This window comes from Schistocerca americana, unplaced genomic scaffold (assembly GCF_021461395.2).
Source record: "Schistocerca americana isolate TAMUIC-IGC-003095 unplaced genomic scaffold, iqSchAmer2.1 HiC_scaffold_137, whole genome shotgun sequence".
NCBI classification, from domain to species: Eukaryota; Metazoa; Arthropoda; class Insecta; order Orthoptera; family Acrididae; genus Schistocerca; species Schistocerca americana.
In genome coordinates this window covers 277,501-282,500 of record NW_025725449.1, presented here as the reverse complement: position 1 = coordinate 282,500, position 5,000 = coordinate 277,501, and the positions used below count along the sequence as shown (strand labels likewise).

The 5,000-nt window shown below is 52.0% G+C and overlaps 1 non-coding gene across 1 annotated transcript in view; it reads left to right on the top strand.

Annotated features, from left to right (window-relative positions):
* The first annotated feature begins 3,866 nt into the window (after positions 1-3,866).
* Positions 3,867-5,000, top strand: part of LOC124566080 — a 1,910-nt gene continuing 776 nt past the window's right edge. Inside the window, exon 1 of the ribosomal RNA XR_006970756.1 lies at positions 3,867-5,000. This exon is cut by the window's right edge and continues 776 nt beyond it. This is a non-coding gene — a ribosomal RNA (small subunit ribosomal RNA).

The window sequence follows — 5,000 nt, the reverse complement described above, 5'->3', positions numbered from 1 at the left end:
AACATCACAATACTGCCTCCTCTCACAGCACACAAACAATGGCAGGAATGAAAGACACAGGTCTGCCACAAGCATGGAATGAGAGCGCCGCCTGTCATGAGCCAAAGGTGCATCCTGACGTGGCAAATCAGATGATGCCGCAGGCATCCACTTACTATAATCACAATCAACAAACCGGCCGCCCCGCCCCGCCCCCCATTAAACCTTTCCTTACAACAATGTGTACCTTAACCTAACCTATATCGTACCGTAACCTAACCTATATCGTACCGTAACCTAACCTATGTCGTACCGTAACCTAACCTATGTCGTACCGTAACCTAACCTATGTCGTACCGTAACCTAACCTATGTCGTACCGTAACCTAACCTATGTCGTACCGTAACCTAACCTATGTCGTACCGTAACCTAACCTATGTCGTACCGTAACCTAACCTATGTCGTACCGTAACCTAACCTATGTCGTACCGTAACCTAACCTATGTCGTACCTTAACCTAACCTATGTCGTACCTTAACCTAACCTATGTCGTACCTTAACCTAACCTATGTCGTACCTTAACCTAACCTATGTCGTACCTTAACCTAACCTATGTCGTACCTTAACCTAACCTATGTCGTACCTTAACCTAACCTATGTCGTACCTTAACCTAACCTATGTCGTACCTTAACCTAACCTATGTCGTACCTTAACCTAACCTATGTCGTACCTTAACCTAACCTATGTCGTACCTTAACCTAACCTATGTCGTACCTTAACCTAACCTATGTCGTACCTTAACCTAACCTATGTCGTACCTTAACCTAACCTATGTCGTACCTTAACCTAACCTATGTCGTACCTTAACCTAACCTATGTCGTACCTTAACCTAACCTATGTCGTACCTTAACCTAACCTATGTCGTACCTTAACCTAACCTATGTCGTACCTTAACCTAACCTATGTCGTACCTTAACCTAACCTATGTCGTACCTTAACCTAACCTATGTCGTACCTTAACCTAACCTATGTCGTACCTTAACCTAACCTATGTCGTACCTTAACCTAACCTATGTCGTACCTTAACCTAACCTATGTCGTACCTTAACCTAACCTATGTCGTACCTTAACCTAACCTGTATTGCGCCTTAACCTAACCTGTATTGCGCCTTAACGTAACCTGTATTGCGCCTTAACGTAACCTGTATTGCGCCTTAACGTAACCTGTATTGCGCCTTAACGTAACCTGTATTGCGCCTTAACGTAACCTGTATTGCGCCTTAACGTAACCTGTATTGCGCCTTAACGTAACCTGTATTGCGCCTTAACGTAACCTGTATTGCGCCTTAACGTAACCTGTATTGCGCCTTAACGTAACCTGTATTGCGCCTTAACGTAACCTGTATTGCGCCTTAACGTAACCTGTATTGCGCCTTAACGTAACCTGTATTGCGCCTTAACGTAACCTGTATTGCGCCTTAACGTAACCTGTATTGCGCCTTAACGTAACCTGTATTGCGCCTTAACGTAACCTGTATTGCGCCTTAACGTAACCTGTATTGCGCCTTAACGTAACCTGTATTGCGCCTTAACGTAACCTGCATTGCGCCTTAACGTAACCTGTATTGCGCCTTAACGTAACCTGTATTGCGCCTTAACGTAACCTGTATTGCGCCTTAACGTAACCTGTATTGCGCCTTAACGTAACCTGTATTGCGCCTTAACGTAACCGATATTGCGCCTTAACGTAACCTATATTGCGCCGTAACGTAACCTATATTGCGCCGTAACGTAACCCACATTGCCCCTTAACGTAACCCACATTGCCCCTTAACGTAACCCACATTGCCCCTTAACGTAACCCAACACACGTTGGGCCTTAACCCAACACACGTTGGGCCTTAACCCAACACACGTTGGGCCTTAACCCAACACACGTTGGGCCTTAACCCAACACACGTTGGGCCTTAACCCAACACACGTTGGGCCTTAACCCAACACACGTTGGGCCTTAACCCAACACACGTTGGGCCTTAACCCAACACACGTTGGGCCTTAACCCAACACACGTTGGGCCTTAACCCAACACACGTTGGGCCTTAACCCAACACACGTTGGGCCTTAACCCAACACACGTTGGGCCTTAACCCAACACACGTTGGGCCTTAACCTGCTCTGTAATTGTCATACGACGCGTTAAATTAGTGTAGTGTTGCCTAACTGCAACCCCCGCAATATAGTTTGCTACTCGCACTGCCCGGTCCCCAGTGTATCGCTTCATGTTAAACACCTTGCAGCTATACACTGTAATGTGGATGGCAGCAGGACGTACATGCTCAATGCCCTTTGCAGTTGTTCATTGGCATTTGCAGTTGTTCATTGGCATTCGCATGTGCGAAGCACTTAGCCTACGCTGTGGTACGGCCTGTGTCAACTGTCCGCTGATGTTGTACGTCCAAATCACACACTGTACTGCACATTGGTCCTCATGTACTGAATGATACATCGTGGTACATGTGACCGTACAACGACTGCGCCAACAACGGCGAACCATGCGGTCCAAATGTTGTGCACTCAGCTACGTGTCGTCTCCCTATAAGAGCTGGATTGCAGTGTGGTATGCCCTGGATGGCGATCAGCATGAGCCGTCTGTTGATGTAGTGGCGCGTGTTGTCAGACGTAGTCGTCTCTTCTCACACACCGTGATAGCATGGTGCACTGCGTTCCACATCTGCGACATGCGACAGAGGCCGGTTGACAGTCGTTCGCGCAATGGACATCGCATACGTACGGGGGCCACCTTCCACGTGTTCGCGAAGCGTGCACATGTTGTTGCGTGTATGTGGGCAGACATAGTGTGTCGTGACACCTGACACAGGCATGCAACAATCGTTGAATTTGCAAATGGCGATGGACGCCTACGTTTGCTGGTGACGTTATGCAAATGAACAACTGGTAAACCGTTGTGGTGCGGTTGTTCTCGCTAGAGGTGAATCAGTGATGGCGACGATCGGTTGAGCTACCAACCGGTTGTTCCAGCGATACCCACCATGCCCACGAACGTGAATGGCATCTGGGTGTGAAGCGATACGCGGCGGTGGCTGGGTGGGACCGTCCCCGGCCGGTGAGGGGGGGCCTCCCGGCGTGCTGGCCGCGCGGTGCGTGGGCGCACGCGCTACAGCCGGCTGGTGGGGGCGGCCAGTGGCAGGCGCGCCGGCCGACGGAGGCGGCAGGCGGCGCAGCTGCGCGCCGGCGCACCCTGCACGCGGCGCCGTGCGGCCAAAGTAGGTCCTCGCGGGCCCGGTGCGAAGCGCGGTGGACATCTGCAGTGTGCTGGTCCGATTGAGGACTGTGTGCGCTGAGGATGCGCCGCCGCCCGGCGCTCGGCGCCGCGACGCCGTCTGCTGCTCGGTCGCCTCTGCGGTTCTCGCAGGTGGTTTGTATCGCAGCTGTGCGGACGTGTTGGCGCGTGCGCTGTGCTGGGAGAGTTCGCTTCGGCACCCAAGTGGGGCTTTTGTCCTTCTGTGGCGCTGGCGTTGGAGCTGCCGGTCACCGTAGGTGGCGCGTGTTGTCTCCCGCCGGCAATGCCACGACAGCACGCTCCCGGGCCTCTGTCGGCAGCGGCAAGCTCAGTTGGGAGCACGGGTGGTCGCACCTAAAGCGTCTACTCGCCAAACTCCGGGCGATTGCGCCTCTCTCGAACCCGACCAAGTACTTAGGACGGCGCTGCGCGCCGCCGGGACCTGAGAGGGTTTCGAGGTGTATTGTGCAGGGGAGCTCAGCCTCCTCCTGTTTGCAGAATAATTGAGCGGACGCTTGCGTGTTCGCGCGGGCCCCCGGGACACACTCCCGGGCGGCCGGCTGCTCAGCTCTAGTTGACGCAGCTCCCTGGTTGATCCTGCCAGTAGTCATATGCTTGTCTCAAAGATTAAGCCATGCATGTCTCAGTACAAGCCGCATTAAGGTGAAACCGCGAATGGCTCATTAAATCAGTTATGGTTCCTTAGATCGTACCCACGTTACTTGGATAACTGTGGTAATTCTAGAGCTAATACATGCAAACAGAGTCCCGACCAGAGATGGAAGGGACGCTTTTATTAGATCAAAACCAATCGGTCGGCTCGTCCGGTCCGTTTGCCTTGGTGACTCTGAATAACTTTGGGCTGATCGCACGGTCCTCGTACCGGCGACGCATCTTTCAAATGTCTGCCTTATCAACTGTCGATGGTAGGTTCTGCGCCTACCATGGTTGTAACGGGTAACGGGGAATCAGGGTTCGATTCCGGAGAGGGAGCCTGAGAAACGGCTACCACATCCAAGGAAGGCAGCAGGCGCGCAAATTACCCACTCCCGGCACGGGGAGGTAGTGACGAAAAATAACGATACGGGACTCATCCGAGGCCCCGTAATCGGAATGAGTACACTTTAAATCCTTTAACGAGTATCTATTGGAGGGCAAGTCTGGTGCCAGCAGCCGCGGTAATTCCAGCTCCAATAGCGTATATTAAAGTTGTTGCGGTTAAAAAGCTCGTAGTTGGATTTGTGTCCCACGCTGTTGGTTCACCGCCCGTCGGTGTTTAACTGGCATGTATCGTGGGACGTCCTGCCGGTGGGGCGAGCCGAAGGCGTGCGACGCGCCTCGTGCGTGCTCGTGCGTCCCGAGGCGGACCCCGTTGCAATCCTACCAGGGTGCTCTTGAGTGAGTGTCTCGGTGGGCCGGCACGTTTACTTTGAACAAATTAGAGTGCTTAAAGCAGGCAAGCCCGCCTGAATACTGTGTGCATGGAATAATGGAATAGGACCTCGGTTCTATTTTGTTGGTTTTCGGAACCCGAGGTAATGATTAATAGGGACAGGCGGGGGCATTCGTATTGCGACGTTAGAGGTGAAATTCTTGGATCGTCGCAAGACGAACAGAAGCGAAAGCATTTGCCAAGTATGTTTTCATTAATCAAGAACGAAAGTTAGAGGTTCGAAGGCGATCAGATACCGCCCTAGTTCTAACCATAAACGATGCCA